Here is an 11770-nt window from a genome sequence, read left to right as displayed (position 1 = left end):
GATTAACAATAAGCACACTAAGTACAGAGGAATCAATTAGGAACTTCTCTGACAAATACCAGGGGCCTTTTCTAGGTATAACCACAAAGAACTATGGGTCAGTAAAATGCATTCATTTAAAATAATTAGGGAACAGCAGGACCATGGTTGGTAACAAATACTATCACTATTGTAGGGTAATTATTTTTATTATTTAACAGAGGATGGATGAGTGATTTCCATGGCCCTAAATTCTTAATTGAATGCATTTTTCAGTATTTTCTGTGGGTGGCACATTCATTTGTAATGCAACCTAGCAGCTGTCCCATTTCTAAGATGCCTGGTCAGGTCCTATTTATTGCACAGAACAAGCTGCAGATAACTTTATCTTTTGTTGTTTTCTTCCATATCTGTGTAGCACAGGTTGAATAATATGTTTTTAATTGAATTTCCATGAAGATAAAAGTGGCTTAATTGGGGAGGGAGGAAGAATTTGCAAAACTCACCTGCATTTGATGAAGCCCCTAATGTTTGACAAAGTCTGTGAAGCTTGCTAGCCTGCCAACTTCACTGAGTTTGCCCCCATCTTTACTGAAAATCCACTGCAGAATTATATAAATCTGTTATATTTCAGGTTCTGCTTATGTTTATGGCACCAAATCAGGCGCTCTCTACAGTGAGATTTGAAACCTTCTCAGCACTTTCCTAGCAAAAACTACATTTTGTTCTAAAAGTGCTTTAACATGGTGTCATATCTTAATATAAACTTTTGCACCTTGTCTAGACTAGTGAAAAAGTTGATTTCTCTACACATGAAGAACTTTTATTCTATTGGTGTTTCTGCTGAGGACCACATGGATGCTAAAGTCATGTAGCACGTCTCTCATTAAAAGCACTCCAAGTCATCATTCTCCTGTCTTACTGTGTTTAACTCAGGTTTTATTAGATCTACAGAGGGGCAAGAGCAGGGGGTGAAGGTAGTGAACATCCCTGGCCAGGAACGGAGGGAAATGATCAACTCAAAAACCAAATTAAATTAAATTTCCTTCTAGGAAAAACAAGCACATACCAAAGACGGGGTTGAAGTTGAAGATGACTCTGGGCAACCATTGCTTAATTGGTCTTCTCTTTATATCAGTAGTGGAAGAGACTGCAAGAATGACTCTGTTTTCTCACCAGACATCAAGCAATCCCTTTAGACTTAAACCAACAATCATTACTCAATCACGGGCAACGATCATATGCATACAACACAGTCTCTCACAAAACTCAATGCAAATAAATGTTGCTAATAAAGACAAGATGAAATCTTTGAAATAGTTAACATCCTCCCAGCTTACATAGCCATTTACATTTTATTTAAATTTACTTATCCCAAGACACCCAGAAGGCGGGTGTCTAGGGTTCACTGAATTGTTTGAATATAGAAAACAAGATTAAAGAAGGAGAATCCACAAGGCTAGCAGAATGGCATTATGGCACACAAGCAAAATTTTCCATTAGGATATAAACTGGCCATCAACAAGTTTAGGCTTGAAATTAGACGAAGGTTTCTAACCATCAGAGGAGTAAAGTTCTGGAACAGCCTTCCAAAGGAAGCATTGGGTTTAAAAAAAAACTAACTGGCTTCAAGACTGAGCTTGATAAGTTTATGGAGGGGATGATATGATGAGACTGCCTACAATAGCATGCAGCCGATCTGCAACTGCTAGTAGCAAATATCTCCAACAGCTGGTGATAGGACACTAGATGGGGAGGGCTCTGAGTTACTACAAAGAATTCTTTCTCAGGGTGTCTGGCTGGTAGGTCTTGCCCACATGCTGGGTGTCTGATCACCATATTTGGGTTAAGAAAGGAATTTTCCCCCAGGTCAGATTGGCAGAGACCTTGGGTTGTTTTTTTTTGCCTTCCTCTGCAGCACGGGGCACAGATCACTTGAAGGTTTAAACTAGTATAAATGGTGGATTCTCTGTAACTTGAAGTCTTTAAATCATGTGACCTGCAATGTGCACGAGGTCAGACTAGATGATCATGATGGTCCCTTCTGACCTTAAAGTCTATGCAGATGTGAATGATTTGCAATTAATGAGATGCTGAGGTGAGCCATGACTATCCCTTGATCAGATCACTCACAAGGTAGAGTGCTGCAAGATTCTTAAAGAAAATGCAGTCATTTTTATTTTCTCAGTGAAGCATAAGATTGTCAGACAAAACAGAGTCTCCTATTTTAAACCTTTTCATCTAGAAAGGAAAGCAATGAGGATTCTGAACATTCAAGAAGGAAAGAAAGCAAGGAACATTTGATTCAGCTTTTTTGATTTACTTCTGCAATGAGTTGCAATTTGTATCTACCTAGATCAGTGGGCCATGTTACACGCCTTTTAAAAAGCATTAGAACCAGATCCTCTGCGGGCATAAACTAGTGTAGCTCCATTTACTTTAATGGATATATGCTGATTTACACCACCTGAGAATCTGGCCCAATCGTTTGTTTTTGTTTTGTTTTTTTAATAAAGATACTGGTTTTTACACAGTCAGTGACAAAGCATCTGAAATGAGGGGGAAATATGTATTGTGTGCAGTGCAACATAAAAAGAAAGTAACATTTCTGTCCCAAGTACTTTTATGTCAAGTTTCAGTCTTTAAAAAAAAAAAAATCAAAAAAAATCAATGAACTCCTTAAAAGGCAGCTCATAGTAGAAACCCTCCTTATAGTGACATTGCCAAGCCCTGTTATAATCTATGGGTAGCAGGGGAAATGGAAAAAAAAAAAATAACCCAAGGACTTTTGGTAAACTTGAATCTCTATGGGGCAAGGATGTGTCCCATGAAGCAGTCAGAAATCCAAGAACTCCCTCCCAGTGCGTGCTCTTTGCCATCCTGGAGGCTGTGTCATTTCTTTGAAGAAGGCTATATTTTGATGGGCAAAACACCAGAGGGTGACGTAAACCTCAAAGGACGATTGCCTGGGTCCAGAACCAGCTTCTCAAAAAAATCTTAGAAAATCTTTAGAGCTGCTAATACTGCTTTGTCTGGTGGCAATAAAAACGAGAGATATTAGTCATAGAGCAACTGAATCAAAGGATTGTCACTGAATTAGAGAAAATACTGATTCATACAGAGGTTTCTCATACTCAAACCTATTTATCCTATGTGTGTTTATATACACCGCTACCTTGATATAACGCGACCCGATATAACACGAATTCGGATATAACACGGTAAAGCAGTGCTCCGGGGGGACGGGGCCGCGCAATCCGGTGGATCAAAGCAAGTTCAATATAACGCGGTTTCACCTATAACACGGTAAGATTTTTTGGCTCCCGAGGACAGCGTTATGTCGAGGTAGAAGTGTATTTGTTTTGGGAAGACTTCAGATATAAGCATCATGTTGATGGGCACTACATAAGAATCTAGACAGACAGATCTGCCTATCTTTACTCTCACTACAGTACATTATAGATCAGCAGTTCTCAACGCATGGTCCATGGACCACTTTCTGGTGGTCCACAGAGAACTGGCTGATCACATGATTCTAGCACTTCTTGCTGTTAAATCACATTCAAGGACTGCAAAAATACATGAAATACTTCTTACATATCTCATGTAAGTCATCGTTGTTACCACAGGGATGTTATCCATGGGAAGAGAGGTGGCTAGATGGCAGTGCTAGTCACATGGCTTTACTGATGCAAAATTTGTAACAAGAGCTGGTCAAAATAATTAGATGACATTTTTTCCATTTAAAAATGCTGTTCCATCAAAAATTTCATTATAAATGTTTCTCAGCTCCAGGATGGAATTTCTGGGCAGAGAGAGAGAGAGAGACCCAATGGTGGTAAGGCACTCGCTGCCTGATTCAGAGCAGGGACTTGAAATTTGGTGTCCCACATCCAGATGAGTGCTCTAACTAGCCGGCTTTTGGATGTTCTGGGATGGATTTCTCCCTCGTTTTTTTTTCATGAGAACAGTCTCATTTTCATTCTGTATTAGAATAAAAACACATTTACCAACCACGGAATTTTTGGTGAAATGGAATTGTTGTAACCACTCATCCCAATAGTCACTTGATGCTTCTGAAATATGGCTTCTGTAGTAAATAGCACATAAAATGCTATCATTCAAAATGACTGCTTGCTATTATATTACACTAACACCTAAGGCCCTCAGACAAGATCAGGGCCCCATTGTGCTAGGCCCTGTACACACTCCCTGAGAGCAATTAGTGGTTAGCCTTTGCCCTTTAACATGAGGGTGATACCCCATGTAAGGCCAGATGTGTGCAGGCAAACTGGATTTGTGCAGGCAATGAAGTCAATAGGGCTTCACACAGCAGCCCTATCCTGCCCTGTCTGATTGCAAGTCCGGGGATCATGTTAGTAATCTAATGTAACTGAGGATGTTCTTATCGTTTAGATAGACCCAAAACAGACAGATAGAAGGAAACAGAGTCTGAAGTAATTATTGAGAAATACCTTGTGTCCTGGGCTTTGGATATGGCCCTTAGGGCCTATCCCGTTTCATGTTAATTTTTTTTAACCATCTGTCTGCTAAATACACAAAAGCAGAGGAATAGGGAGTGGGGAAATTTATAGTTAATTTTTAAACATACAGTTTGATTTCAAGGGCAGATAGGACCAGTAGGTTAGATGGGTGCTGGAATCGTGTCATAGACAATACTTCAACCAATCACCATTTTTGTACATGGATTGAACAAAAATCTCAGATGAAATGCACAACATTGTCTTCAAATCCAAATAAACTGATCAAACCTTGTAAACTGACTCCAGCGACTTTAATTGGATGAATACAACAAGAAGCAAAATGACGACAAAAGTGAATCAAAGTAGCACAGTGAATAGGTCCTTATTTACAAACTGTATCTGGTCCCTTTCATTCTTTGGGTCAGTTTCTAACTCCAACTGCAACTCTTTCCAGTTGACAAATCTTTTGAAAACTGCCACCCAGAATGTTGTAGACCTTAAATGTGCACTAATCGCAAACAGTTGTCACAGCTCTGCAGAAAGCTGGCTCTTAATTCTGTAGTGGATCAAACCAAAACTCTGGATCTGAACAGACCTAGATTTTTAGGGTGTTTGAAATCTAGATCCAAATGTTGTGCTTTTGGACCATCTCTAATTTTAACCAATAGCATTGCTGTATGCAAATGAACTAATCATCTTTTGCCCAGCCCAATTGCTGATGGGAAGCTAAGACAACATTCTGTTTGACCTCTGACATTCCCATAATTAACATTCTGTGTATCTTTGTTCTCATTGCATGGGGAGTTATGTATACAGTGTATGTGTTTAATATGGGTTTACTCAGAGGCTACGTTTCTCACAGTTCTAAAATGAAATATAAGGACCCAGATGGTAATAACGATGAATAAGATTACATAATAATTGAATAACAAGGCTGATATCTTTATAAGCACTCTTAGGTAATTCCTTGCAAACGAGAGGTCCATTATGTCTTAACCTGTTCTTTGTCACCACTGTTGTTCCACTGTCAAGGTAAAGTAAGGAATGTCCACAGACCTGTTATGACATTAATCATAGTCCTGTGAACAACAAATGCAACTAAATTGCAGCAATTAAGAACGTAGGAAACATTTGTGTTTTTGGAGGACTATGGAGTAGTATGCTTTACACAGAAATCATAAGAGTTGTGTCAGAGCAGCAAGACAGGAGCTGCATATACAGCCTTCCTAAAATGGAAGAACACCTCAGGCAGAGGTACACCTGAAAGAGGCAGAATAGCCAGAGATGCCCTGAAGTCCACTAGGGACCTTACTATTGCTATTGATTTTGTGTGGAAGGAGCCTGGATACCACAGTGGTGTTGTGCAGCAGTATAAAACCCTAATACAGATACAGTGTATAGTGTTCTGGCCTCTCCATGGTTACACTGAGTGTAAGTATTTTAAACAAATATCCCAGCATCTACTTCTTGCATGAGAACCAGAAAAACTGCCCACTGCACAGCTGTGAACTGATTTTTCATCATTAGAAATATGGATTGGCTAAAACTAAATCTTTGGTTCTGAATGTACTTGTGCCAAGAAGGCTGTGCTTGCATAAAAAATATTTTTAAACGATTAGCTATTTGTTCAAGAGACGGGCCCAAGAATTAAAGTTCAGATCAAAATTCAAATCATAATTCAAGATTTCCCAAAGCAGAAGGATGTTCAGATTTATACTTTGGACAAATTATAAAAAGGGCCCAAGCCATAGCATTTGCATCTTGATGAGAATCACACTTTCCTAAAGTTCAGGAGGTTTTGGATCCAGTGGGCTGATCTCTAATTTATCAGAGTAAAAATAGTATCTGCAGTGACACTGCTAGGATAAATACTACAAGAACTATTGTACCTCCTGCTTCTGATCATAAATTGATCACCAGCTGCAATTGAAGTGTGTGGGTATCATTTTCTTACCCTGCTCCTTACCACCTACCAAAAATGACACACACTGTTATAAACTTGAAGGGTTGCTTACAATCATGAACCAACCTTTGTCTTTTCTTAATTTAATTTTTAAATGATAGGAGAGAAGGTTAATGAAAATTCTATGTCCTTCTTCAGGAAACAGATGCTGTTGACATCAACAGCAGAACCAGTGGCAGTTTCATGTAAGTGGTTCTGGTAAGACAGGAAGCAGCTAGGGTGACCAGATGTCCCAATTTTATAGAGACAGTCCTGATATTTGGGGCTTTGTCTTATGCAGGCGCCTATTACCCCCCCCCTTCTGTCCCGATTTTTCACACTTGCTGTCTGGTCACTCTAGAAGCAGCGTTCTGAAGCCCTTCATGGTAAGTGACCTCAAAAGATCCCACCTGGCCAAGGAGAAACAGGCAGAGCTCCTGTGTCTCCCCAAGCTACTTAGCAATGCTGCTTTAACCGCTGAAAGGAGGAGATGCTGTAGGGAGCCAGAGCCATTGCCAGGAAAGTGCCAGCTTATTCACCCCTCAACCCTGCTTGAAGAGATCTCCCATTGCAGCCCATTGACTTTTCCCTTCTCAATCCCTGCAGAGACCGCCCTAATAGCAAGTATTGTTTGGGGGGAAATGTATATTTCCAGGCTGATCACGGAAGTCAAATTGGATACCAAATTCCAGCAAGTGTTCTGCACAGGCATTTGCCAGAAAACTTAACCCAACGGAAGTTAGTTGTCCCACCTTTGACTCCTCTAAATGGATCCAGCCAGCCAGCTATTTATATGGCCCGTTACTGTATTATCTGAACACCTCACAATCTTTAAAACCCATAGAGATGCTACTGTGCAGACCCTCAGCAAAAGAGGGGATTTGTGGACTGTGCTCTTGGGGTCATGGAAATGGTGTGCACGTTTTTATATATATATATATATACATACACACACACACAGTCCTTATACATTGGGCCTTTGCAAATTGGTCATGTTCCTGGCAGAAATAACATGTGTACGCGTGCACATGCATGTGAGGAACAAGAGACTGAGGCACAGAATATGAATATATATTTACTTTGTTTTTGCAGTGTGTCTGTGCATCTCTTTGAGCCACCATTGCATGGTGATCCAGAATTTGTCATATAACATTCATTAGTTGGATATAGTAGGAGTTCATCAATAATGTATTGAATTACATGTAAATGTATGCTATGGTATCATCAGTGCTTTATATTTTTCTGTTTTTTTTATTATCCTTGGATGAACTGGGCAATTTTAAACAATGTAGCTGAAGACAAAGAGACAATTGCCCTTGTTTCTCAAAGCTTAAAACAAATCTAGAGAATAAGCCAGCACATAGCAGCAAGTGGCAATGGTGACAGCCTTCATGTGAGCCGCAGGTCAGATGGACCTGATTAGCAGAGAGACACTTCTCTCAGGCTTCCCAGCTTCAAGGACATGGCTAGCAATCTTTCTTTTCTGAGATTAAGCTGGCCCATTGCCACTGTAAATACAAAATCTCACTTACATGGTTGAAAGATTAAATATCTGATTAAAATTTCTGGCTGCTAATTTGTTGAACTTGGCCATGTGGACAATTTTGAGCGACACAATTTTCATAGGTGCCTATTGTTATTTCATGTAACTGAGAGAGGAGGTCACATTTCATCTGAAAATCAAAGAGGGGCATATAGTTTAGCCCATTTTCTAAAACTTGGGGGAAAGTATTAGAGCATGAGCCTGAGCATGCTGTCCTCTTAAGGAAAGTCCCTATAGCAGTGTTATTCCATCTGATCAAACTGTAGATTGAATTTACTTTAACCACTTACACCCCCTGTCTCAGGGATATGAACTATTCCACCCCCTCTGTCTGAATTAAATCAGAGGAAGAATTTAATCAGAAAAATATGAATGCTATTGGGAAATATTTAAGAACACTTTACTAGATGCCCAAAAAGACACAGTTCTGTAACTGAGGAAGTAGGCTGTGCTGGTTAAAAAAATAATATGGTTTAGCGGGGAAGTGAAGGTAGCTGTAAGTGTGTTTGTGTGTATAAACAAACAGAAGAAAAGGGAAGTAGATATGAGTATAAATCAGAAGCTAGGAATTATAGAAAACTGATAAGGAAGGCCTAGGCACACAAGGAGAAATCTCTGACCAGCAGAGTTAAGGAAAATAAGGAGTTTTTAAAATATATTAGAAATAAAAAGAAGCCTGACAATGGTATTGGTCCATTACTAGATGGAAATGGTAGAATTATTAATAATAATGCAGAAAAGGCAGAAGCGATCAATAAATGTTTCTCTTCTGTATTTGAGTAAAAACAGAGGATGCAGTCTCATCATAAGGTGATAACACTTCTTCCATTTCACTAGTATCTCTGGAGGATGTTAAACAGAAGCTACTAAAGTTAGACATTTTAAAATCAGCAGATGCAATGAACTTGCATCCAAGAGTTTTAATAGAATTGGCTGAGGAGCTTGCTGTATTGTTGATGATTATTTTCAATAAGTCTTGGAGCACTGGGAAAGTTTCAGAAGACTGGAAGAAAGCTAATGTTGTGCCAATTTTTAAAAAGGGTAAATTGGAACCTGGTGGAGCAGGGAGGGCCCAGGTCCCCCTATCCTGGCCACCACCCACCCTTGGGTGGCAGCCCATTTCCACCCTGGCCACTAGGCCACACAGCCCCAAATAGGAGGGCTGCCTTATTGACTCTGGCTACTAGGCCACGCAGCCCTGGAAAGGGAGGCCTGCCTTATTGACTCTGGCCATTAGGCCATACTGACCCGAGTCATTTGGACTCAGCTATAGGGCTATAACATCCTCCCCTAGAGTGAACCAGCCCCACGACACAGCCTAACATCACTCCCAGGGCAAGATGGATCAGCAGATACTGGACTCAATTAATAAAGAGCTAAAGGAAGGTAATGTAATTAAGCAAATCAAGATGGATATATGGAAAATCTGATCCTCTCAGACTAACTTGTTTTTATTTATTAGATTACAGGTTTGGTTCATAAAGGTAATAGTGTTGATGCAATAACAGACTTCTGTAAGGCATTTGACTTGGTACCAAATGACATTTTGATTTAAAAAGAATGATATAAAATTAACATGGCACCAACATCAAATGGATTAAAACCTGGCTAACTGCTAGGTCTCAATATGTAACTGTAAACAGGGAATCGTCATCAAGGGGGTCTATTTCCAGTGGGTCCCACAGGGACCAGTTCTTGGCCCTGTGCTATTTATTGGTGACCTGGAAGAAAACATGAAATCATCATTGATAAAGTTTGCAGATAACACAAAAATTGGGGAAGTAGTAAACAATGAAGAGGACGGGTCAATGATTCAGAGCAATCTGGATCGCTTGGTAAACTGGATGCAAGCAAATATGCATTTTAATACAGCTAAATGTATGGCTCTGGGAATAAGATTGTAGGCCATACTTACAGGCTAGGGGACTTGGTCCTGGAAAGCAGCAACTCTGAAAAAGATTTGGGGGTCACGGTGGATAATCAGCTGTGCAGAAGTTCCCAGTGTGACACTGTGGCCAAAAGAGCTAATGCGATCCTCGGATGCATAAACAGGGGAATGATGAATAGGATTAGAGATGACTATTTCACCTCTGGATTTGGCACTGGTGTGAACGCTGCTGGAATACTGTGTCCAGTTCTGGTGCTCACAGTTCAAGAAGGATGTTGATAAATTTGAGAGGGTTCAGAGAAGAGCCACAAGAATGATTAAAGAATTCGAACACATGCCTAATAGTGATAGAACTCCTTGAGTCTATCTATTTAGCTTAACAAAGAAAATTAAGGGGTGTCTTGATTAGTCTGTAAGTACCTACATGGAGAAAAAATATTTAATAATGGGCTTTCTAATCCAGCAGAGAAAGGTATAACACAATCCAATGCCTGGAAATTGAAGCTAGACAAATTCAGACTGGAAATAAGGTGTACATTTTTAACAATGAGAGTAATTAACCATTGAAACCAAGGGTTGTGGTGGATTCTCCATTACTGACCATTTTAAAATCAAGATTGGATGTTTTTCTAAAAGATCTGCTCTGGGAATTATTTTGAGGAAGTTCTATGGCCTGTGCTATACAGGAGGTCAGACTAAATGATCACAATCACAATGGTCTCTTCTGACATTAGAATATATGGATCTATGATGGTCTCAACTAAATCACTGTGAAATCATACCAGAGGCAGAATTTAAAGATGTATAGCATGAACCTGCTATGGGACTTGACCCAAATCTCACTGAAGTCAATGGAAAGATCCTTACTGACTTCAGTGGGATTTGGATCAGACCTATAGTGTGACTTCTCTTGCGGGACGCCATGAATAATTTAAAAAATTGCAAAATTTACACTAGCAGAATAGTGGTAATCGTGACCCAAAGATGATATACCTAATGCCTATTTCTGAGGCTGGGCCTGTCCCCTGACCCATTTCCCCAGTGGTTGTACCTATGGTTCTGCATGACACAAGGAGATGTAGAGTAGCATGCTCAATGTGGGGTCTGTAAGGAGGTTCAGTGGGGTTGGGGCATGCTCAGTGGAAATGGAATGATCAGAGATTTGAGCGGCAACTCTCTTGCAAGTTCTATAGATCTTCACAGACTGCAAATGGTGATTTTGCTGTTTTTATTTTTAACAGCATGTAACACAGCCAAATCTGAATAAATTTTCACAGAGGGAGCAAAAGGCACCTCCCTAGCAGCAGAACTAACCCCCTGCCAAATTTCAAATGTTTGCTGCAAAAAGTGATTGGAATTTTTTTTATCATGGGAAATATTAGGCAATCTTACTATAGGGGCCACTATTGTTCCTCCTATAATGAATCTTTATTATCCTAGCCTCATTTGACACAATGGGCTCGATCTTGTGTTCCACCCCACTCCTTAACAGCTGCTCCTATAAAGCAATGAGAGCATAAAGCAGCCATATCTCCGCAACAGGCATAGAGCCAGCATAATAGTACACATTTGAGAAAATTGTGATCTGTCTATGTAGGTGCTTGTAAAGCTTCCCTCACTGCTGTATCTGAGATAACTTCAATTTATTCAGTGACTTTTATCGAAAACCTACAGACTAGGTGGTAATAGACAAACCTCCCCTGACACCGCATTGCTCACAATGCATTAGCCACACCCAGTAAACTATCATGTTCTGATGGAGAATGTGACACGGTCCTCTCGGTCTAAGCCTGACTTTTCAGAATTATTTTTAGTGGTGCAACTGTCAGCATTCCTTTTAGACTTTCTTTTCATTGCAGCCTTCACAGGGACCAGAGCTGAGAGAATAATTCATAACAAACAAAAGTGGCCTCTTTTTTTTTTTTTCTGTTTGT

Source organism: Emys orbicularis, chromosome 2, assembly GCF_028017835.1.
Source record: "Emys orbicularis isolate rEmyOrb1 chromosome 2, rEmyOrb1.hap1, whole genome shotgun sequence".
NCBI classification, from domain to species: domain Eukaryota; kingdom Metazoa; phylum Chordata; order Testudines; family Emydidae; genus Emys; species Emys orbicularis.
This window is presented reverse-complemented; position numbering follows the sequence as displayed.